The following is a 26269-nucleotide window of genomic DNA, read 5'->3' on the forward strand; positions in this document are numbered from 1 at the left end:
AGTCTTTTCCAATAACCTCTGTTTATGCTAAAATGCCCAAATATCTGTGACAGATAAAACATCCTACCAGGAAACATCTTCCTTAGAACCATGCCATTTGGCTACTTCACACTTTAATTATTCTAGACTGATAAACACAACAGGAGGATTCCAGAGGCTACTCAGTGGAATAAACAGTGAGTTCTATGAATTCATATAAGAAACAGCCAGGCTGATAGGAACTGGGGTATTAGTCACTTTAAGTGGCATTCAGCCCATGATCCTTTAACTGAGATGATGCATTATGGCACAACGTATTCCATTCTTGGCTTTCCATTAACTTTCATATGACCTGTTTCTTTACCTCCTGACAGGTTCATCTCTCTGAGAACCTCCCAGGACAAAATAATATTTTCCTTATCTCCCTGCAAAACTGATATTTGAATCAGATGACTCACATTGAATATAAAAAGTAACATGATAAAGGTGTTAATATGGCTTCATCCCTCCCCCCTTTTCTCTTACATTTTCTTCTGTTTTTCTGTCTTCCTTTCTTAACCTTCCTTCTTTTGAAGCCTTGCATTTCTCACAAGGGAGAAAAAGCTATGCAGTTGTCATTCTTCACAATGCTTCCCTTTTTGACTGGTTAGAATAGGAGAGTTCACTTGCACTTGCTAATTTGGAGAAATAAGAGAAAGCAAGCAGCACAGATAATACAGTTTTTGTAGGTCTTAAAAAGGATACAGTACCTTTAAAAATGTTTAGCATATTCTAGTCATTATAACCAACAGCTTTTAGGGCCATGAAAATAAAAATATCTTTTCCTATAAAGTTTGTCCTTGCCTTTATCCTTGATTCCCATTTTAAATCCAGGGGATTACAATTTGCTGTCTTCAGGAAGTAAATATTATTTTTAGATTAATTTCACAATGTTCTTGCTTGTCTAATCATCCTTAAGTGAATGGGAACTCTGCCTAAAAAACCCTATGGGGAGTTCCTGTTGAAACATCTCCCCTGGTCCTTATAGTTTCCATTTGAGGAGCAGCCACCATGTGCCTTCAGTTTTAAGGCTCAACTTTCAGAGTCTTGCAGAAAAAAGCTAATGATATAATATAACCACAGGATTTGGAGCAGAATAATGGATTTGTCTGGAAAGCCAGACCTACCCTATTAGTTTATGGACAGTACTTTATATATATCAACTCTTCAAGGCAAGGAGCCGGGCTGTTTAATTTGTTATACATCTATGGCACTATCTCAACTGACAATAACTTAGGAAATAGATATGTTCCTCTGTATTTCTTAAAGAAAATATGACAATATGGCTCTTTTATTTGCCACATGGATTAGACATTGTTACCTTCAATGAGGGCAATGACTCTGAGATTAGAGTTTGCAGATACCTATTTGATTGAGTCTGCAGTAAAGTTCCAACGCTGATATTGTACATGAAAACTGTCATTTAAAAAAGATATTGAAAAAGTGAGGATTTTTTCCCTTCAGAATAATATTTTTTAAATGACAGGACATTCCAAACAATTTACATCCACTTTAAGGTAGGCCATGTTCAAATGTGAAAATGTTTCTTTGAAATAAAACAAACATTTGTTTTGTCAGATTGAATTTAATTTGGTTAAAGTTTACAAAAAAAATCATCTCATGCTTCCAAAATGAAAATCACGATGTGCAAAGCAGTAATACAGTATCTGTCATACTATTGAGATCTGTGCTTCAACAGATAAATGTAGATGAGTAGAAAATCTTGCATAGTATGACAGGAAGAAGGAAAGGGTCATCTGATTATGCATAACACGTTTTATTTATTTCACAAATTCACTGGGTTTTCTTTCTTTGCAGTAAATTATAGTTAAATCTGTCGTATTGCTCCCATCCTGGGAACAGTTTATCATACCTTAAATAGCACATCTTTTGCATAAACTTAGTCACTGTAAATTGTTATCTAATGTCTCATTAAGAGAAAAGCTGGCTATTTACCCTTGGTTGTGATGGTTCCCATGAGCTAATGGAAAGATTACATTACAGTGTCAAATATTGTACTTTGCATTCTAGTCCTCCTAACATGTTCCAGAAAAAGGATTAATTGTATCCTCTGTAACCTTTTCATCTGTTTCCTAAGAAACAATCAATTTAAATTCCCAAATTTAAGTAAAACAAAGACTAGTGGTGGCTAGCAGATTTTTCTTGGACATCATTTTCTCCTTTCCTTCAATACAGGCAGTCCCCGAGTTACGCGGATCCGACTTATGTTGGATCCGCAGTTACGAACAGGGCCCTTCCTCTCCCTGGTCTCCAGCAGACCAGGGAGAGGAAGCAAAGCGGCGGAACACGCGGCCAGCTGACAGCCCAGACGCATCTGGGCTGTCAGCTGGCCGCGTGCGCCACAGCTTTGCTCTGCTCTGCTCCCCCTCCCCCTCCCCCTCTCCCTGGTCTGCAGACCAGGGGGAGGGGGAGCAGAGCAGAGCAAAGCGGCGGAACACGCGGCCAGCTGACAGCCCAGACGGCTTTTGCTCTGCTCTGCTCTGCTCCCCCTCCCCCTGGTCTGCAGACCAGGGGGAGGGGGAGCAGAGCGGAGCACGCGGCCAGCTGACAGCCCAGACGCGTCTGGGCTGTCAGCTGGCCGCGTGTTCCATCGCTTTGCTCTGCTCTGCTCTGCTCCCCCTCCCCCTGGTCTGCAGACCAGGGGGACGGGGAGCAGAGCAGAGCAAAGTCACGGAGCCCAAGGGCAGCAGGATAGCCACGGCGCATCTGGGCTGTCCCGCTGCCCCCGTGCTCCGCGGCTTTGCTCCGGACGCCTGTGGTACAGCAGCTGGGGCGCTGCCGGTTGGTCCCGTAGCGCCGCTCTGGGCGCCACTGGACCAACCCAGCAGCACCCCAGCTGCTCTGCCCCAGGTGTCCCCAAGTCAGCAGCTGCTGAAAATGACCAGTGGCTGACTACAGGAAGCCCCTGCCCTGGGCTTCCTGGAATCAGCCGCTGATCAGTTTCAGCAGCAGCTGACTTGGGGATGCCTGGGGTTCTTAAGTTGAATCTGTATGTAATCAGAACTGGCGTCCAGATTCAGCCACTGTTGAAACTGATCAGTTTCAGCAGCGGCTGAATCTGGACGCCAGTTCTGACTTACATACAGATTCAACTTAAGAACAAACCTACAGTCCCTATCTTGTACGTAACCCGGGGACTGCCTGTAATCTCAGACACTGAGATTGTAAGAGTGTCCTTCATTTCCTCCCTTCATGATCTTTACTTTATTTTATTGTAGCATAGACTCCATCATAGTACTGTACCTCACATGACCGGAATATAGCTAAGTGCTGCCATTTTAATTTACATATACCCAAGATAAGGAGTCTCTGTGGGTTAGTTTCTGTCCTCTTCTATATGGGTATATCTACACTACAGAGTTTTTTTTTCAGAAAAACAGCCATTTTTCGGAAAAAAAAACTTCAATTACATCCATACTGCAATCGCATTCTTCCGAAAGAAAATTGAAAGAGCAGAGGGGTTTTTCCAACATTGGTAATCCTTATTCTACGAGGAAGAAGCCTTTTTGTGAAAGAGCTCTTTCGGAAAAAGGTGTATGTGGACAGGGAAAAGGGAGTTCTTTTGAAAGAAGAGGAAAGAAGAAAAAGCACAGGTGCCCTGGTGGTCACTCCTTCCATAGTAATCACAGCTTCAATGCAAGCTAGTATCCACACTGAATGGACACTATCTTCTAAAAAAGCAGATCGCTTTTTCAATACACTTTTGCAGTGTGGACACTCTCTTTGGGAAGAAATTTTTCCAGAAGATCTGTTCTGGAAAAGTTTCTTCCAAAAGAAGCCTGCAGTCTAGATTTAGCCTACGAGTGCACAAGGACTAGGAAAGCTCTTTTCCCCATGTACAAAGAGTAAAGCAGCAACTTCCTTTGATGGTTAAAAGTGCTAAGAGAGCAGTCTAGGTGCTGCACTCCCAGGTATGTCTACACTACAGAGTTTTGTCAGAAAAACATCAATTTTTCTAACAAAACTTGACTTATGTCCACACTAAAATTGTGTTCTTTCTAAAGTAAATCGAAAGAACAGAGGGGGTTTTTCCGACTCTTCTTTCTACAAGGAAGAATGCCTTTTCCAAAAGAGCTCTTTCGAAAAAAGGCATGTGTGGATGGGGAAGAGGGTTTTCTTTCGAAAGAAGAGGCCTCCAGGAAATAACACATGTGCCCTGGTGGCCACTCTGTCCATAGTAATCACAACTCTATAATTCCTGTCTCCTGGCACCTCTTAAAGCTGCAGGCACCCTGAACAAGCCTTGTGGCAATAAGCTGGCCTGGGACCAGCACCTGACTGTGCGACTCTCCCTGCCACAGGCCTGCTGACCCATGGCAAAGCCACAAACTCCCACCGAGAGCCCCTGGCTCTCGCAGGGAGCAGCCCCAGGGGTCCCAGGACCCACCCAGGGGGACCAAGAGGTGGGCACCCTGTGACGGACCGGGCCGTGTCTGGGCACAGCTGAGGGCGTCCGCTCAGGGCGAACTGCTCGAATCCGGGGCTACTTACAGCCCCCGACTGGTGACCTCTCCACACAGGCCACAAACCAGTCCCACAGAGCGCTTCAGCAACCTGCCTGAAGCCTCCCGAGCAAAACCCCTCCGACACCCCAGCAATATCCGTGCCCCAGATGGCCCCGGGCCTCATACACAGGTGGGGGGTCCTAGCACCCAATCCCACCTACCCCGAACAAGTTCTGTCCGGTTCCAAGAAACCAGCCACAGATCCCTGGTCAATTTACCCTCTGGACCTTACCCACAAATCACGCTGGGCCAATCCTTTAGAATCTATATCTAAAGGTTTATTATTACAAGAAAGAAAAGCATGAGAGTAAGGTTATTAAAGTACAGTACATTACATGCACCGAATCTCCCAGTCCTCAATGCAGGCTCTAGCAGAGATGTTGCAGCTGCTGGTTTAAAAGTTCTTATTACACATCCTACGATCAGGATGGGTTCACAGGTCTTCCTGGCTCTTCAATCCCTGCAATGCTGCCTCTGGGATGAAGTGCTGAGCTGAGAACAAAATGGCATCGACCACATGGCCTCTTTATACCCCCTTCCTGGCCTCTTCTGGTATGCAGCAGGTCACCTGGTCCTCAGCCTCTCTCTGCTGGCCGCTCTTAGGTGTCCGCCCTCATGCTTTAGGTGTGTCTTTGGGCCATCAAGTGCCATTGTTCCACAGGGCTTCACTACTCAGCCTGTCCATAGCAATGCTTAACCACATTCAGAGAAATATTCAGCTTCCACACAGATTACAGATCTACACACACAGACATTATATACTCACATAAACAGTGTACACAGGATCAGAAAACAACAAGCTCCCATTCAATACCCCACATGGCTCCCTTTCATACCAATTTCTGGGGCCAACACCCCCACCTAGGGGTGCAGCAGCGATCTGGCTGCTTCCCTCCATTTCAGTAATGTGACACACCCTCCTGGTCCAGAGCAGAGATCCTGCCTGACATTGTAGGATCTCTGCTCCAAGCACCACAATGCTTTGAGCGCATGACCAAGTTCCTGGCGGAGAGCGGACACCCACCCTGGACCTTGGAAAGAACTCTGTCAGGGATACATCAGGGCCAGAGAGCACAGCTCACGCTCAGGAGCAGGACCCCACACTAGCCCCTACTACTGCACCGACTCCTGGTGGGTGGGGAAATGTCTTCCCCATCTGTCATTTTGGACTCCGACTTGGAGATCCCTGTCGTTGCCCAGCCAGTGGTCACGGTGGAAGAGAAGGACCAGAGACAGCAGGAGGAGAAGGAGGCAAACACCCTGTCCCTGGAGCCAGTGCCTGTCAGCCCTCCTCTGGCCCAAGGATTGTTGGTTGCTGTTCATAGAGGAGGGTCCAGCTTCAGGGACAGTGTCTGCATGGATGATTGACCACCTCTCCCTCTTTGTGTTCTCCACAATCGGACGAGTCGGAATTAAAGGGTGAGCCATGCCACCCATGCCAGCCGCCAGAGCCCGGGGGACCTGAAAGCACACCAGAGGCCAGGAAAACCTCATGCAGCAGCATGTCAGCATCCTGCGTGACATGCTGTAGACCCTGGTGCAGAAGATCCACGAGGGCGCTGAGTTGTGGAACCGCGCCTTGGACCAGCTTATGCAGCCATGTGATGGCACACCCAGCTGCTGTCACTGCTCCTGCCTACCACTCTCCTGTCCTCTCTGCTATGCCCCCCTCTCTTTGGTCCCCAATCAATGCCTCTGCTCCTTCTCCAAGTGATGCCCGTGCCCCTCCCCAGGTGATGACTATGCCCCCTCCCTGCCATCCCTGACCACACTCCAGCACCCCCTCCTGCCTATCCCTCTGTAGTCCGCAGACCCACCCAACCCAAGTCCGAGAATGTCCCCACACCCAAGAGGCACATCTAGTCATCCCCCATCCCACTCTGACCCCCTCCCCCTCTAGGTTATGAGCTCTCCTCCTCTCCCCAGGTTTTTGTAATGAAAGATTAATACAGATTTTGTTTTGTTGAAAACCAAACAGGTGTTTTTATTGAGAGTTCAGGGAAGAGGTGAAGAGAGGGGTTGTGGTGGGAAAGGGATAGTGCAGCAAGCCAGAGGCCCCCACTGCAGAGGCCCTGGGGAGAGTTACTGGGGTCCTTGAGAGAAACTCTCCCTCAGGCCCTCCCAGATGTGCACCCCAGCCTGATGAGCCTGGTGGATGGCAGCTGTCTGCAGCTGCTCAAAGGGTCACCCCTCATGGCTGGCATCTATCCCCCACCCCAAGAGGAAGGCCTCCCCCTTCCTCTCCACAATGTTATGGAGGACACCACATGCTGCAGCCACCTCAGGGATGTTGTGCTCCGCCACATAGAGGCAGGTCAGCAGGCACCTGAAACACTCCTTGAGGTGGCCGAAGGTGCACTCGACCTGAATCCTGGCCCGTTTCAGGCGGGCATTCAGTTGGTCACTGTTAGGGTCTGTCATGATCATGAGGGTTAGTCAGCATCCTGGGGACTAAGGGACATAGTTAACCCCTTAGTCCCCAGGATGCTGGCTACCCTCATAGGACTCTCTATATATATCTGTTACGGTACTCCATGGATGTGGAGGGATTTGGGTTGCTTTTCATGTATTCAGTAGTCTAGTCAAGTGTGCATGTACTTATTTACTATGTCTTCTCTCAGACCTCCAAGAAGAAATCACAGCCAGTGTGGCCAGAAGCTGTCCAGCACCGTCTGCGATTTGGGAGTGTGTGTCATGATCATGAGGGCTAGCCAGCATCCTGGGCACTAAGGAGTTAACAGTGTCCCTTACCTAAACCAGGTGGCAGGCAGCCAATAGAAATGTGGGTAGGAATTTCAAACGGGAACAAAGGAATTTTTAGGTTTTTTCCCTCCTTTGTCCTGGGCAGTTCTTCTCCAGCTACTGAGAGAGACAGACATGTCTCTCTCTCCAAGAAACAATTCTTCACTTTCTGTAAATAGGGTAAAGTTTAGATAAATCCATTAGGTTTTATTTTTTTATGGTTTGGGAAATGGGATCTGATTTCTGTGCACTTCTAAAAAATGTTTTGGCTTTCCTTTGTAACTAAGTTCTAGGCCCATGGTGGAGTTTCTCCATGAGTATATTATTTTGTTACTTTTCCATTATGCTCGCAACAGGAATATTGTGGTGATAATAAAAGTTCTTTCTCTTTTATTTTTATTAATCTGGTATTGGTTAATTTTTGTGTCCTGGTTTGTACTTTAGGGGTGAGATTTCCCAAGTGATCTCTCCCCTGGTTTTTGTATCAATACTTGGGTGATGGCAGCGGAGTTTTTATCCCCAAAATCTAGGTTGTTAAGATTTTGGGGGGAAGTTTTATACCAAAGCCTGGTAGATAAGATTTTGGGGTACTTTTGCTGGCCCCCACTTCTGCATTTATCATGCCAGAGTGGGGAAGGAGACATGACAGGGTCCAGGTGCATGAGCCACAGCATGAGGGGGTAGGTTGTGTTGCCCATGATGCACAATGACATCGGCACCTCCCCAACTGCTAATTCACAGCAGGGGAAGAATATGCCTGCCTCCAGGTTCCCGTACAGGCTAGAGTTCCAAAATATGGGGGCATCATGTGCCCTGCCTGACCACTCCACAAAAATGTCGGTGAAGTGTTCACGGTGGTCAACCAGGGACTAAAGTACCATTGAGAAGTAGCCCTTCCTATTAATATACTGGCCCACTTGATGCTCAGGTGTGCGGATTGGTATGCGGGTCCCATCTATGACTCCAGCACGATTCAGGAACCCCAGGGCAGCAAATCTGGCCATGATTGGGTCCACGTCTCCCAGGCGGATGACCCTCCACAGCAGGATGGAGTTGATGGCCCTCACAACCTGCAGAAGGAGACAAACAAACACACAATACTGAGAATGTGAGACGGGGTTCCTGAACCCTTGGGAGAGGCCGGTTCCCCTCCCATCCCATTCCCCCCCACCCAAACAGCCCCAGAGAAGCCCCCTATGAGGCCACCACCCAGCAGCAGGGCTGTGTGAGGGTGGGACAGCACAACCACCCCCGGGGACAGGGCTTTCCCCTAACCCCCCATAGTCCCCAATCCCCCTTTCCCGAGGGTCCCCCTTTTCCTGGACTTCCTTCCCCTTCCTCCCCCCCCCCATGCAGGGACTGCAGCCCAAGAATGCCTTACCTCCATGAGGAGGGCCCAGACGGTGGACTTCCCCATGCTGAACTGGTTGCCCAATGACTAGTAACTATCTGGGGGTATGTCTACACTCCCCGCTAGTTCGAACTAGCGGGGTAATGTATGCATACCGAACGTGCAAATGAAGCCCGGGATTTGAATTATTTGCATAAGCAGGCTGGCACCATTTTTAAATTGTGGCTTGTCCGAACTATCTAGTTCGAGCCCCGTGTAGCCGCGCTGCACGGGGTTCGAAGCAGCGGGGTTTTAAAAATGGCGGCTCCCCGCTTATGCAAATGAAGCCCGGGAAATTCAAATCCCGGGCTTCATTTGCAAGTGCGGTATGCATACATTACCCTGCTAGTTCGAACTAGCGGGGTAGTGTAGACATACCCTGGGGTAGTGAGCTTCCAGATGGCGATTGCGACCCGCTTCTCCAGGGGGATGGAAGGCTGCAGTTGGCTGTCGCATTTCCGGAGGGTACAGGCAAGCCAGGCACACAGCTCCAAAAAGGTGGCCTTCCACATGCGGAAGTTTTGGAGCCACTGCTGGTCATCCCATTGTTCCATGATCAGCCAGTCCCATGAGTCGGAACTGGTATAGAGCCTCCAAAAACACCTTTCCACTGTGTGGTGCGGTTGCCAGAGTGTAGCTCCCACACCCAGGGAGAGGGCCCCCAGAATGAGCTCAGGGTTGAACTCAGTCAGGACCAGGATGGCAGCTGGCACAAAGTGCTGCAGAAACTGCAGCATGGCTGTGTGGAGCCATCGCATGCCATGGGGCAGCTCCTACTCCATGGCACAAATGAAAAAGCTGTGGTGTCCAAAAAAGCGGAGCAACCGCAGCACACACTGCTGATGCTGATGCTCAAAGAGGTAGGAAAGCAGGCAGCAGCAGAGAAACAGCTGACCAGGGCGATCCTTTTAAGTACGTGTCTCTTCTGCTAGGCTCTGGCACCAGCACTCGGAAACAACTGGTGACCTAAAGCCCTGGCTGAAGTGATTCCAAGTGGCCTCTTATGCGAGAGAGCATCCAATCAATCTGGACACTCTCTTTTGAAAAAGCAGATCACTTTTTCAATGTGCTTCTGTGTGTGGATGCGCTCTTTCGGAAGAAGTTTTTTCAGAAGTTCTCTTCTAAAAAAACTTCTTTTGAAAGAAGCTTGCAGTCTAGACATAGCCCCAAAGGGACATTGTTTCTTTATAAGGGGAGTGCTATACCAAATTCAGGACCCTACCAAATTCACGGTCCATTTTGGTCAATTTCACAGTCATGAGGGTTTAAAAATGGTAAATTTCATTATTTCATATATTTAAATCTGAAATTTCATGGTGTTGCAATGGTAAGATATTGCTGCCCTTACTTCTGCACAGCTACTGGCAACAGCATTGCTTTCAGAGCTGGGAAGCTGGAGAGTAGTGGCTGCTGGTCAGGAATCCAGCTCTGAAGGCAGAGCTACCTCCAGCATCAGTGCAGATATAAGGATGGCATTGTATGATATTGCCACCTTTAATTCTGCACTGCTGCCTGCAGAGCTGGACCCTTAGGCTATGTCTAGACTATGGAGTTTTTCCGGGATACCGGATCCTAGAAAAACTCCACCACGTCCAGGGTGGTGCTTCTGCTCTTCCGAAATTTTTTGCGGAAGAGCAGACATGCTCTTTTGAAAGCCCTGTCTTTCTCATTTCATGAGGAAGAAGGGTTCTTCTGAAAGAGATTTTTCCAAAATTTGGCCCAGTTTAGATGTGCCAAATTTTGGAAAAGCCTCTTCTGAAAAAACATTTGAAAAAAGGTATGCAAATTGCGGAGCACAACTTGCGTACCTTTTTCTGACAAAGTGGCAGTTGGCAGCCACCACTTTATTGGCACCCAGCTCTGAAAGCAGCAATACAGAAGTAAGGGCGATGTGCGTATGGTATTGCCATTCTTACTTCTGCACTGCTGCTGCCAGGATGTGGCCTTCAGAGCTGGGCACCTGGACAATATTACATTTACCACTCTAGCTGCCCCGCTCTGAAGACAGCACAGAAGTAAGGGTGGCAATACCATAACCCTCCTAATATAATCTTGTGATCTCCCTGCAACTCCCTTTTGGGTCAGGACCCTTAGTTTGAGAAACACTGGTTTTTCTTGTGAATTCTGTATAGTATAGAGTAAAAGCACACAGAAGGCCAAATTTCACAGTCTGTGATGCATTTTGCATAGCTATGAATTTGGTAGAGCCCTACCAATATGTCATTACAATTGCTGGAAGTGGATAGATAGAGAAACAGATATAATAACTTTCTGCAATATATTGGATCTTATTGAATTAAGCTTAAGTATCTTGGGAGTTCATTGTATTAAAAATGGAAACGTGTATTATGGGATTTAATGTAAGGTTTCCAGGGATGAACCTGACTAATGTAAGCCCTTGGAAATGTTCTGAACTTCAAAGGACTATTTGAAACAATGTGAAACTCTTAAAATTAATTGGGTTTCCCAGTAATTCCCGGGAGGGGTATGCAAAAATAGATCTTTGATTATGCAAGAAACCAGCCTTTTGAAGCTATTCCCTAGGGAGGAGAACTTTCATCTGGCTATATTCCTGCTCAGGGTCACTTCAAAGTCCCAGATTGGTTAAAGGAGTGACTGTCATGAGTATGTGTTCTGAGTGAAAGCTGTTACGATCCTCCAGGTGGGGTTTGACTAGTCATTGACCAAAGCCCTTGATGGAGAGGAGATTTCTGGTAAACTGATTAGCGCGATGTAGGTTATTCATTATCTTCCTATGTTTTTCTGTCATATTTTTGCTTAAAACTTGCTTGGGAGGAGCTGTGTGGTGACTTAATTGTGGAAATTACACGGTTTACTGTGTCCGAGGAGAAAACAAAGGAAGCCTGCTTAGGCAATCTGACTTTGCTGGTGGAGTCACAGTGCAGACTGCACTGCTTCGAGTTATCCTGGTCAGGAGAAAGGGATACATGGGTCTGTGCCCAAGATAGATGTCCACTGAGGAGTCTTGGGCCTAGAGAGGGTGAACTTGCTGGACCGTATAGGCAGAAATATAGGTGCTGTTGTCCTGAAGTGTGACAAGTGGGATTAAGGATAGTGCATAAAGAAACAAGCACTCCATGGAGATGCTATAGGCTTTGTATGTTTTTGGCAAAACTTCCTGTGGATCCTCAAGCTTGGGAGATTCCTATGGATCTTTTTTGAACAAAATCCATCCTTCTGGGAGAAATATGTCAGAGCTCTATGAGCTGAAACTGAATAAATATTTCTACTCTCAACTCCCTTCCAGGCATTTGATTTGAAAAGGAACAGTTTGAGCTTAGGGTAATATTAACCGTATTATTCTGTAATAATTGAATACATCAGCACATTCAGAATATGCATATCATTTTACTGCTTTAGGCCCCACATAGCCCATTAACTAATGAGTCCAGGGGTATATCTACACTAGCTCCCTAGTTCGAACTAGGGAGGCTGAGGGCAACCGAAATTGCAAATGAAGTGCGGGATTTAAATATCCCGTGCTTCTTTAACTTGTTCTCAGGCGGTCGCCATTTTGGAAACTGACTAGCCCGGAATAACTGCCCGCGTCTACACGCGGAAGAGAAGGGCGATTCTGAAATAAATAATTCCAAAATAAACAATTCCGAAGTAAGGGGTTTATTTCGGAATCGCCCTTCTTTGCCGCATATAGACGTGGGCAGTTATTCTGGGCTAGTCAATTTCCAAAATGGCAACTGCCCGGAAACATGCTAATGAAGCACGGGATATTTAAATCCCGCGCTTCATTTGCAATTTCGGTTGCCCTCATTAGCTCCCTAGTTTGAACTAGGGAGCTAGTGTAGACATGCCCCAGTAGAATTAAAACTATTTTTGATTGATTATTCTCAAAATCCAAGGTGGAAGATGAATTACAAGCACATACAACATCTGATTTCCCATTGTGACATTTATTTTAATTTCCCTTCTCTATGCTGTCAGTTCACCAGACCCTGAACAAAAGAAATTATATACTAAAGGCACAGGGCATTTCACAAGACCCAGGATCAATTATATTTCAAAATTAGTAGCTCTTCTGTTATTACCTGCTGGTTTAGACACACTAGTTAAGAAAATGCAGTCCTTAATTGCAGATACACAGCTGTGAATAGCTCAACCTGTATTTCTACTGAAGCACAGCAACAGTGACATGTATTCTGCTAGGACTCAACAACTGCCTATGTCCCAATGAGCTCCTTTGCATTCTGTCCTTCCAGCAAATCACATTATCTATTTTTAGAACAGGATCGATTCCTCTGGAAATCAGACCATCAGTAAACATTTTTGATGCTTTGCTTAAAGGATCCAGACCTCTCTTGTAGTTTTAAATGGACATCAGGATGCAGTAGTCATCCCAACATTGCTGTATGGACCTGAATCCTGGGCTTTCTTGGAGATGACATATTAAAGATCAGGAGAAATTCCATGAAAGGTGCATGAAGAGAATATTGGGCATCACGTGGCAGGACAGACAGACCTACGTTAGAGTCCTTGCAGAGGCTGATTCTTGCAGCATCGAGGCAATAGTCGCCCACAGGCAGCTACGATGGTCTGGTCAGATGGTCAGGATACCTGGCACATGCTTGCCTAAACAGATTTTCTATGCTCAGCTGAGGACCTGGACAAAGTCTCGTGGTGGGCAGTGCTACAGGGATGTCTTTAAGAACACGTTGGTAAAGTACAGCATTGACGCTGACACCTGGGAGAGGCAGGTGGAGGATTGGGTAACCTGGACGACCACCATCAAGAACAGTGTACAACACTTAGAGATCAAGTGACGTCTCCATGGAGAATATCAGAGAACCCGACATAAGGAGTGTGCCCAGGCCCTTATTGGTGCCACTGGTGTCAGCGCTGCTGGAGACCTCAAATGCAGCCACTGCCAGAGAGTGTTCCTTGCCAGAATTGGCCTAATTTCTCATCTATGTACTCATCAGTTATAGGTGTTCAAGGGGAAATCTTACTCAATACAAGGGATTCGAGAGGGAGAGAGAATGTACTGGACTGTGTGTGTCTAGTATGCCACAAGGAGATGAGTTGCAAAATGGCAGGTGAAAAAAAGGGGCAGATCACAAGTGGTCATCAGTTGTTACATTTTTTTAAGTATAGCTGTATATTAAATGTCATCTGTACATAGGAAAGTACATGGTGGGTATTTGAAACAGCAAAGGTATAGTGTACAACTGTCTGCTGCCCATCCCTGCATTTCAGCCTGCATAATTTTGTAGGGGGAAAACTACTTTTGGGAAAAAGAAGGAAATGTTCTTGCAGAAAGATAGATTGAAAAAAAGTTAAAGAAGCTGCTTAGAGATCTGAAATGTTAGACTGAGTGAATTGATCTGCTTCTGTGAAACTTTGGGGGAACCAATTTCCTTTGGGTGACATACATTACTTTCTTTCATTTATTTTACTCTTTGACCTAGCCAGTTGGCAGAGTCCCATTTAAGTTGTGAATTTCCATTATGAGCAGTATACTATAAACTCAACTACATCTTTTAGTCTGCACATGGGTACTTTAAGTCTCACTTTTCTCGCTGAGAGTTCTCGGGTTAGGATGGAAAATTGCTTGCCTGTCCCAACGGTTCTCCTAGATGGGTTTCCACAGAGTCCTGTTCTGTCACACCTCTTGTTAATGTGTTATATGGGGCCTAAGTTCTTAACCTCTAAGGATAGGATAAGAAGCAGTGGGCTTAAATTACAGTCAAGGTGGTTTAGGGTAGACATTAGGAAAAACAGTCAGGTGGTAAAGAACTGGAACAAATTGCCTAGGGGATTGTGGAATCCCTAACAATGGATTTAAAAAAAAATGGGTTAGACAAACTCCAGTCAGGGATGGTCTAATTATTACCCAAGGTATGTCTACACTACCCCCCTAGTTCGAACTAGGAGGGTAATGTAGTCATACGGAGTTGCAAATGAAGCCCGGGATTTGAATTTCCCGGGCTTCATTTGCATGAAGCCAGCCAGCGCCATTTTTAAATGCCGGCTAGTTCAGACCCGTGCTGCGCGGCTACACGCGGCACGGACTAGCTAGGCACGGAGTCCAAACTAGCCGGCATTTAAAAATGGCGCTGGCCGGCTTCATGCAAATGAAGCCTGGGAAATTCAAATCCCGGGCTTCATTTGCAACTCCGTATGACTACATTACCCTCCTAGTTCGAACTAGGGGGTAGTGTAGACATACCCTAACTTCTTAATCACCACCCACTACTTATCTGCCTTCCATAATTATCAACATAAGATAGAGCTACCACCTTCTTTGGTAGACAGCTAAGTTTTCACCCTCGTGTCTTTAAACCACCTTTGAAAATCAATTTTTCATCTTCAGAGCAGTCCTGCAAACTTCTGTACTTTCAACACTATTTCATGCATTTCTTGCCTCTCGAGCCATTCAGATATTGCTCCTCCTCATCAGCTTGCCCCTTGCGCTAGGTGCAAAGAGCATTGCTATTCATGTTCTTTATCTTCTTAATTGCATCTTACACTTTCAGCTTTTCTGCCTCAGATATCTTAAGTATTAATCACTTCATGGTCACTAGTGCTAATTTGTACTTCTCTATCTTATCTGTCTTTCATCAGCATAGCAACATGCAATGATTAAATATCTGAATGCAGGTAGGCATGCTGCTTTTTTATTATGTCAGAAACTTTCTCCAAAGTGCACCACCCCAATCTCAATCTTCTGTTCATCTCTTCTGTCCTTTGTTGTACTAAGGTACCCCAGAAGGTCATATTCATCAACATTTTTCATGAAATTACCAACAACTTCTAAAGTAATTTGTATCAACCCTCTAAGTCCTTCTCATATCTTGTTAATCTTATTTTTCATGCTCCTCTCTTCTGAAATAGCAACCATCTCCTGACCTACTCTCCTAAATATTTTTTAGCAACATGCAGTTTGTGTTTTTTCTTAGTGATACTTGTTTTCTAAGCAAACCATGTGGCAAAAAGAGCAATTTGAGCTCTTACCAGGAATTTGGAGTAGTGGCAGCTTGCGTAAGTATCTGCTCTAACTTTTACATTGTTATTCAAGAGGTTAGACTTGTCAGGCCAAAAGCGTGAGTATGCTATGCTCATTCCAGTCTCAGTGCTATAGTAGCTTTTGGAGAAACAGATAAGCAAACTTTATTAAAAAGATCAGAAAGACTCCTGGAAGTTATTAAGATCATGACTGTATAAACTAATAACCTGGCCAGTCTGCATGTGTACCATTGCCATATATATTGCCATATATATATACCAGCAGATACCAAATTCTCTTAACTCAGATGGGCGGAGGCTGTGTTCTTAGAACAGGAAGAGCTGAGCTCTATCTCCACTATCATCATGAACCACTAATTGCCTGTGACAGTCAAAGCATTAATAACTCTGACTGCTTAGGTAACCATGGTGACAGTCATGTGCCTTCAGATTGGCTAAAGTTCTTCACACGGTAAAGGAATTTTGCCCTGCCTCCATGTTTTCTGTGGCTACTTTGTCCTTTTTAACATGATTCATTGGAATCAACTTCACAGATGTCTTCTACCTGATATGTTATGTATTCAGTTTTCCTATTTGTATGTTCTAGGCAAGGCTGAAAGTAACTTACATTTCTTACAGGTATTGTACCGTGTGTGCGTGTGTGTGAGAGAGCAGGAGGGGTGTGTGTGTGTGTGTGTGTGTGTGTGTGTGTGTGTGTGTGAGATGATAGTACCTATGAGAAATTTAAGTGTGGAGTGGACTGCAGGGATTCAAGGCAGGGAATTGGAGAGTGTTGGGGTTGGGGGACTCAGTGCAGAGGGTGGGGATGCGCAAGTATGCAGGAGTCAGGTAGGGGACTGAGGGTGCAGGGAGGCTCAGGGCAGGGGGGCTGGGTGTGTGTAGATGGGGTACAGGGAGAGCAAGGAGGTGCTGAAGTCCCCCCTCCCCCCACAATATTTGGACACTGTTTGCTCTTCTCTTTCCTGTCACTATCAGGAAGCAAGGGGAAAGTACACAGCTCATCTGCCCCCTGCTCTCCCCAGCCAGAGTGAAAGGTATGCAACAAACTGCACTTTCCCCTTCACTCCCTCACAATGATGGGTATGAATTGAGGGGAGGGGGTTTTAGCCCCCCCTGCTCTCCCTAAATGGTGCCCTAGGAGGCTTGGGGCTAGGGCAGTCCCAGATCAGTGGGGGGTTTCCCACAGCCAGCCCCTTTAACTTGCCTGGCAGTCTGCTGCTTAGTGCGGCAGCCTACAGGAAAGCCCTGGGAGCCATGCTGGAAGCATACCACACCTACCCCTGCAGCCGAGCACCCTAGCCCACCTGCTCTTTCTTACTGGAGCAGTGTGCCGGGACATACTGGCTTACTTTTGCCTCTGGTTCCAGGTCAACTAGAGCGTTGTATTGACAGATCCTATTCTGTGGAATGTAGGCTGAAACTTCAAAACCTATTCTTGAACCCTATGACTGTAAGGATCAGGTCTGTCTCTGTAGCCATATTGTGAAACCTATAGTCATATTTGAAGGCCTAAGGTCTTTGAGTCTGCAGTCAGATTAAAAGAGGAGTGTCAGCCATTAACTGAGAAGCAGGAAGTCACATCCTCACAGTTCATCTCAATGACAATAAAACTAATATCATGCTGTTAAGGAGGAGACCCTGTCCTAATGGCCCCTGCTATCACTAGATAAAGAAACAGATCGGTTAAAGAAAACTTTCTTTGATAGCACTCTGTCTGGCAAGAAATCACTTATCAATAGTTGGGGTTGTGAAATCCTCATTTCTTTATTGTTCTGTTACTATGGTACCCACTGCCTTGTTTGTCTATACGATCTCTGTCTGGTTCTTTGCTCCTTTCGGTCTGTTACATAATTAATTTTGCTAGGTGTAAATCCATTAAGATAGTGGAATATGATTGGTTAGATAATTTTATTATACTATGCCAGGATTGGTTAGTAAAATCATTGGTTAAGGCAAAGTTTAAGCAGGATTCAAATTTCACTATATAAACTGGGGTCCAAAAGGAAATTCTTTCGGAACCAACTTTAGCTCCAGGACATAGCTCCAAGATCAGAGCTGCCAGACCTCAACACCCACCCAATGACACTATGCAGAAACTGGAGTCCCGCAGATAGACCTGATCCTGACTGGCCATCAAGAAAAGTTCATCTGTCTTACTGGGAGTGATGAGCGTTATATGTGTAGTGTGTGCATTCTGTTTTCGTGATTGATAATAAATAGAGATTAAATAGGATATTATTATATAGGGTTCTTTCAATGGAAAACAGTCCTGCAAACCTGCAGAAAGTTATGCCTTGAGCCCTAAGAACTGGGTAAGAGTGGGTATTTAAATTAACAGGGTTTCGCCTGAGCCCTGGTAAAGGGTGAGTGTCAGTGTCTAATATGGGAGTTACTCCTTGAGCCCTAGGAACTGAGTAAAGGTGGGTGCTCCGGGAGTGTGTGTAACATAACTTTGTGCGGGTAACATGACAAAGCTATTCCTGTGGCTGATATAAGGGTGTATCTTTATTTTGCATTTTTCCCCTTAACATGCTAGTGGTCAACCAGTTATAGTGGTATGTCTAAAAATGAGATGTCTAAATATTGGGTGACCAAATGACTTAAGGGACTGCAGATGGAATCTAGAGCATTTTCTCTTGTCAAACACATTCATTGAGAGTATGTCAGCAGTGACTGAAAGTGATTTTCTAACTGTTCAGTCACCTCTCTCTGATTTCATGATTTCAGTCCCTCTCCTAATGAAAAGGTGTACAAAAAAACAAACAACAACCCCAAAAAACCCACCAATGCAGATGGCACTGATGCCCTTGTAGAGAGTTTTACTAGAAACTTTATGGATTGAATGAGCTTCAAGACTTAAAGCACTTTCAGATCTTAAAAGGATCTAATTAGTACAGGGCTGAAGCCTATTTGTGGGATAATGTGAGGAAACTTGTGCTGCCCATGCTGTAACTATTTCATGATAAACAAAGGGCTTCACTCTCAATAACTCTCATGTTACCTTTCAAGAGCCCTAGGCTGTGTCTACATTGGCGCGATCTTGCACCAAAACGGCTGCTTTTGTGCAAAAACATGCTTGCCTGTCTACACTGGCGGGGAGTTCTTGCACAAGAACACTGACGTTCTAATGTGTAAAATCAGTGCTTCTTGTGCAAGAACTATGATGCTCCCACTCAGGAATAAGCCCTCTTGTGCAACTGTTCTTGCGCAAGAGGCCAGTGTAGACAGGCAACATGAATTTCTTGCGCAAGAAAGCCCTATGGTTAAAATGGCCATTGGAGCTTTCTTGCGCAAGAGAGCATCTAAACTGGCAAGGATGCTCTTGCACAAAAGCACATGCCAGTGTAGACACTCTCTTGCACAAATACTTTAATGCAAGAACTCTTGCATTAAAGAGTATTTGCGCAAGATCATGCCAATGTAGACATAGCCCTATAGTATATGAAAAAAACCTTCACCTGAAATGGAATAGTGTAATATAATGCAAGAGGCACTCTTGTAAATACACATAGATTATTACGCTTCCTGCTCTTAAAAGATCAACAGATAATCCACTGCTGCCTTATGGCTTTCATATATTCTGCTCCTTTATTAAGAGTGGCTGGCTAGACTGCACAGCATATAGTAGATGGCATTGTTTGGCTACACTTGAAAAGCAAAATATGATGTACATATTTATATGCCACACACACCAAATGTTTATGTTTATATTTGTATAGGAACATATAAAAGAAACATTCCTAAATACGTAGACCAAGATTTTTATCAATAGCCAAGCCCCGCCTCATGACTGCAGTGCAGCAGACTGAGGGGCGGCAGAGATGGGAGGATGCGGCGGCAAGGTGGGGTTGGCAAGCAGGTGGCACAGGGGACGGGCACAAAGGAGTGGTGGGCATGGGAAGACCTGGGGGACACTGGCTGGGGGGAGCTCCAGAGAGGGGCGTGTGGAGTGTGGCAGGCAGGGATTTACTGCTAGCCCCACTGCTCATAGCATCTCCCGCTTTTCTTTGTCCCTGGGCATGATGTTCCACCTGAGAAGTCATCGTGCCGCAGCAGCGTCTGCTCAATGGACTGCAAGGTGCTGCCTCCCGCTGTGCTCTGCTGCCCCCGCTGTCCCCACCTGCCAGACAGGCTGCCCCAGGGTGCAGGAGCAGCACAGGTCTCCTGCCCACAAGTCACCCACCCCAGCAGGCACAGGTCTGCATGGTACCACCACCGCTGCCAGCTCCCCACCACACTTGCCGGCCACTTGCTGGGGAGGTGCTGAGCCCCATCCCAAGCCCCACCCCAAGTCCCCATCAATGACAGCCTGAGGGGTGGGGCCCCAGCCGCACTCATCACTTCTCACTTATTCTGGCATTTTCTAGAAACTTCACAAGTCTTCTCAAATGTTCTCTGTGACAGACGGTGTGACAGTCGACTCTCCTTTTATAATAGTAGAGTCTGGGTTAGATTGTGATCTAAGCTGCACTGCTGCAGGAGTAGCCCAGGGAGGCACTCTGCCTCAAAATTACATCTCTGAATCACATTGCCCCTCTTGTTTCTTCCTTGCTTTATAAAGTTACTGCTTGCCTTTATCTAACATTGGTGTAGGCCAGCCTTAAATTACTACTCACCCCATGCTGGCTCAGCTATTCAAGCTGGCAAGAGGTTCAGAGCCGAGGCACCCTTAGTCATCCATGAAATACATTGTTATTGTTTGGTGTTTGTATTACAATAGGATCCTGAGAGTTCATTCTGAATTGTGGCCCTATTGTGAAAGGGCGCACACACACACACACACACACACACACACACACACACACACACACAGAGGCTACGTCTACACTGGCCCCTTTTTCGGAAGGGGCATGCTAATTTTGAAAGTGGGAATAGGGAAATCCGCGGGGGATTTAAATATCCCCCGCGGATTTAAATAAACATGTCCGCCGCTTTTTTTCCGGCTTGTGGAAAAGCTGGGAAAAAAAGCGTCTAGACTGGCCCGATCCTCCGGAATAAAGCCCTATTCCGGAGGATCTCTTATTCCTACTTGTGAGAGTATGCATATACAGTCTGTTCTGGCTCAAAAACAGAAAGATGCAAAACTTGAGACTGTGGTAAACAACTTATTAGTTCAGTAACTATAGCACTGATACTTATGTAAAGTTTGTTTATCTTCATAGTGAGTCATGGGCATTCATCTGAAATATGACTCACGCTAGGATTTCCTAAATAGCAAAAACTAAACTAAATAGCTGAAAACTCAAAACTCCGGTCATCTGAAGAAGTGGGCTGTGCCCACGAAAGCTCATGATACCATCTACATGTTTTGTTAGTCTATAAAGTGCTAACAGACCATTTGTTGTTTTTAAAGGGTTCAGTGTTATCTACTGAATATCCAACTATAATGCTTCTGTTTTTTTTCCTTTATTAAGGAAATAATGGTACTAAACTGATGTATGGATGAAGCTATTAAGTGTATTTGCTAAATTATTAAGATAACTCCAGGGTAGTAGTAAACATTGATCAAAAGGTGGGGTTTTAATTCATTAATTGTACTTTTATCTTTATATCGAGTCTCTGACCTGATGATCTAAAACTGATGTACAAAAACTAAACCACAGTACCCCTTGGAATAGGTAAATATTACAGAATACTCCATGTTACAAATGGTGAACTAAGTCAGAGAAGTTACATAAGAACGGCCGTACTGGGTCGGACCAAAGGTCCATCTAGCCCAGTATCCTGTCTACCGACAGTGGCCAGCACCAGGTACCCCAGAGAGGGTTGACCGAAGACAATGATCAAGCGATTGGTCTCCTGCCATCCCTCTCCAGCCTCTGACAAACAGAGGCCAAGGACACCATTTTATCCCCTGGCTAATAGCCTTTTATGGACCTAACCTCCATGAATTTATCCAGCTTCTCTTTAAACTCTATTATAGTCCTAGCCTTCACCGCCTCCTCTGGCAAGGAGTTCCACAGGTTGACAACACGCTGTGTGAAGAAGAACTTTCTTTTATTAGTTTTAAACCTGCTACCCATTAATTTCATTTGGTGTCCTCTAGTTCTTCTATTATGGGAACTAATAAATAACTTTTCTTTATCCGCCCTCTCCACACCACTCATGATTTTATAGACCTCTATCGTATCCCCCCTCAGTCTCCTCTTTTCTAAACTGAAAAGTCCCAGTCTCTTTAGCCTCTCCTCATATGGGACCCGTTCCAAACCCCTAATCATTTTAGTTGCCCTTTTCTGAACCCTTTCCAAGGCCAAAATATCTTTTTTGAGGTGAGGAGACCACATCTGTACACAGTATTCAAGATGTGGGCGTACCATAGTTTTATACAGGGGCAGTAAGATGTTCTGGGTCTTATTTTCTATCCCTTTCCTAATAATTCCTAGCATCCTATTTGCCTTTTTGACCGCCGCTGCACTCTGTGTGGAAGTTTTCAGAGAACTGTCCACGATAACTCCAAGATCTCTTTCCTGATTTGTCGTAGCCAAATTAGCCCCCAGTTAAGGGTAATTTATTTCAATAGTGTTTGCCAAAAATTAGGCACCCAATTCTATATTCAGACATCTAAAATATAGGGTCTGCTAATTAGAAGCTTGCGCTGATGTCAGTTGAGAGCTGTGAGTGTTGGCACTTCTGACAGGCCATTTTTATTTAGGGACCTAACCAAGACTGAAATACATTATTTTAGGCACTGTAAGGGTATGTCTACACAGCAGCATTATTTCGGAATAATTTTAATTATTTTAATTATAAGGAACTTCTCTTATACAGCATGATCTTTCAAAATGGAGGGAACAGGATAAATATGACTACTATATGATGAGTTTCCTATGAATAGAAGCAAAATAATAGAAGTAGCATGTTCCAAATGTCTGGATTAGAGAAGACAGAAAAGGCTTTTTCATTTTGAATAAAATTCCTCACACAAATACTGCTTCTATTGCATATGGTGGTGTAACCTAAAGAGATATTCCTCCTTAATCAATATACATGCCTGGAAGAGACAAACTATCTTGTACTCTCCTGTGAGGGATGTTTTAGAATTGGTTTTAAGACTTCCCATATAAGATGCAAATATATTTAAATTTTGTGCAAACCCTGAAAAATATGTGTCTTATTTACAAAACGCATGCTCCATTCAAAAGATTATGTGAAAAAAATTAGGCTGACTGCCTGATTTGTAAAAGGAAACACATTTCAGTTGTAAATCTCTTCTTATATAACTGATATATGGCCAGTGCCAAGACAGATACACACTCTCAGCTTCTTAGTACCAACTTCATTGTTTATCTGAAGTCAGTGGTTTTACTCTTAGTCAAAACCTACAGATGTACATAGTGGATTTGATCCTACAATTCCTGCTTGGGCAAAACACTCTGTTGAAGTGAATAGGGTGGGGAAGGGGAATTATCTGAGTAGGGTTGTTAGCACCTGGCCCCATATTTGAAGAGCAGGTGGCCAAAATTGTCAGCCTTGCATGTCTAATTTTAGGCTTGTGTGTTACTCCATATTTAACCATGTATGTAATTAACTTAATTTTTTTTGAAAGAACTGAGTGTCTGCAGTTCCCTCTGAAGTCAATGGCTATGTAAAAGCTTTAGATATACAGGAACACACAAATTGCCATACTGGATCAGACCCATGGTCCATCTAGTCCAGAATCCTCTTTTTGACTATTATCAGTGCCAGATGCATCAGAGGATGTTACGTGAAACCTTGCATTAGGCAAATGGGCCTCACTATGGGTTTGTCTACACTATGGAGAAGATTGACTCTCTGGAGATGGATCCTGTAGCATTTGATTTAGCTGGTCTAGTGTAGACCCCCAAATCGAATGCTGAGGGCAGTCCCCACCAGCACTGTATACTACTCATTCTGTGTGGAATAAGGAAAGCTGATGGGAACATGTGCTCCCATTAATGTAGACCAGGGCCACATGCGGCCCACGGTCCATTTGTTTGTGGCCTGTGGTGCAGTTTGTGTTTACGGTGTGGTTTGGGTTGATATGTGTTTTAGTAGTTAAATTCCTGGACTGTTGTGAAGCCAAAACAAAAAAATAGTCAATATAATGGTCTTCTGTTAATATGTGTCTTAGTAGTTAAATACCTGTACTGTCATTGTTCAGTAAAAGTGCTGTCATATGGGTGGAAATTGGGTAAATATTGCATTTTATTAATATCAGCAGAACTACTTAAATGGGGCCTGTGTGTTTAGTCTTGCCTTAATCTTTGTATTCATGCCTGTCTCTGTGAAAGAAACTATTTGCATATATATTTGCATGTATATTCAACCACACTTAAGTTGCAGCCCTCAGCATATGCTGTGAGTATCATTGTGGCCCCCAGGGCTTCCAAAGTTGAGTAGCTCTGGTGTAGGCACTGTGGTGGCTCCGCTTAATGTAAGCCAAATTCACCTATGCACTTTGTGTTGTTGGATGGTGTACCTCAAGCTGACCTGCCTGGCCTAGTGTAGACCTAGACTAAGTTAGGTCTCCTAATCTATATTAGTTAGACATTGTCTTAAACTTTGAAGCATGAGGTTTAATCTCTGTTCAGAATAACTATCATGCAGGGGAGCTGACAGTCACACTGGCTCCTTAGACAAGGAGTGAGAGTAAGTAAAATGCCATAAAACCATGATGTCCAACCAGTTCTGAAGCAGCAGCCATCTAGCCAGTTAGCTACACTCAGCTAGCCAAATAGCCACATATGGCTAGTGTGTTGGACACAACAGCCATACAATAACTTTGATACATTTATTAGAGTTTTTTTCATATAATCATAGAAGTTAGGGACATTCTTGGCAGTTCCCCTTCATCAGGGAATGAGAGGAAAGTGCACATTTTGCTGCATTCCTCACTCTGGCTGTGGAGAGCGCAGGGGACAGATGAGCTGTGTGCTTTGCTGTTGCTCCCTAACAGAGACAGAAAGAGGAAGAGCAAACAGCCCTGGTATGAGTTTTCCTTTTTTTCCCCCTTCTTGCCCCTCCCCCAAAAGTTTAGGACCTGAGCCACGTTAAATAAATAATGCTAGTTCCTTATAATACACTTATTGATGTTTAGTCTAGATTTAAATGTTCCAAATGAAAGGACTTCCTCCACTTGCCTTGAGTAACAAATAGTTTGCTTTTAACATTTTCAAAGTGGTATTCAAATATAACTAATTTTCACCACACCCTTTGCATGTATATAAATCTCATTTTGTAGCTGGGTTAATTTGTCCAGATTATGTAAGTGATCAGTGACAGATCCACAATTACATTTTGTAGGGTCACAGCACCAGCCCAGTTCTCTGTCCCTTAAGACACACTGCTCATAATGATGCTGTTCTAGACCTAAAAGAGCTCCCCAACATTTTTCCCTGATTTTTTTAGTCAAAATTTTCCATTTCTTAATTTATTCTCATTAATTCTACCTGCATCTTTTCTGTTAATATTTAAAAGATGGGAAAGTGCATCTGTAAAACCACAAATGTTGAGAGGCAGACACTGAGGTAAATATAGTAGGTGAAACTACTGTTGACTTTTTTTAATTTGACTTAAGTTTCAAGTGGGACTAAATTCCTCTAAAGACGACCTCACACCAGTCCCTGTAGTATCCCAGTAGACGCTTCTCACTAATTCATTACATTGCTGTTTGTCATGACCAATTGGTTATGGTTTTTTATACAGCCCTGCACAATTATAAAATTTGTATCTGCATCCAATCCACCATATGCAAAGATATCTGTAGATTTGCAGGGCTCTAATTATTAAACCAGATGTTAGTTCTTACGACACTTTTATTCAAACAAATTTGAAATAATTTTAAATGAAATTCTGAGATGATGCTAAAATTGATTATATTGCAAACAGTGGCTTTTCTGTTGAGATAAAAAGTTACCTTTATTCATTCTGAAAGATTTGTTCTTTATAATGTCTACTACTACTAATTGCTGTTGATTCTATCATCCTGGGTGTGTTGTAATTTTCTTCAATATTTCCTCCATTATTTGACTGGGAATTGAAACTAGACTTAAATTTCCTAAAGGTTAGGTCCATAAAAGGCTATTAGCCAGGGGATAAAATTAGTGTCCCTGGCCTCTGTTTGTCAGAGGCTGGAGAGGGATGGCAGGAGACAAATCATTGTCTTCAGTCCACTCTCTCTGGGGCACCTGGTGCTGGCCACTGTCTGCAGACAGGATACTGGGCTAGATGGACCTTTGGTCTGACCCAGTACGGCCGTTCTTATGTTCTTATGAGTGAGCAGCTCCCAACATCACCTTTAGCATACTACCCTGCCCCTCCCAGCCCTGGTACAGCACTCCAGCAGCGATTTAAAGCGCCTGGGGATCCAGCTACAGCTGTAGCAGCAGCAGCAGCAGCAGGGGCTGGGAGCCGTAGGTCCTTTAGAATCACTGGGCTCCAGGACATTTGCCCCTCCCCAATCAGAGAGCCCACTGTTATGACTCTGGGTATTCTTATGGTGAGCAATGGTGTTGCTTGGAATTTTTTAATGGATTTTTTTTTTTTGTCAAATTTTGTCAAAACCTAACTGTGTTGTAGAAACAGCTGTCTCAATAAAAAAAATTCTCACTTTAATGAAGAGTGCCCAGAATAC

Source organism: Pelodiscus sinensis, chromosome 2 (genome assembly GCF_052426305.1).
Source record: "Pelodiscus sinensis isolate ZL-2025 chromosome 2, ASM5242630v1, whole genome shotgun sequence".
Classification (NCBI taxonomy): Eukaryota; Metazoa; Chordata; order Testudines; family Trionychidae; genus Pelodiscus; species Pelodiscus sinensis.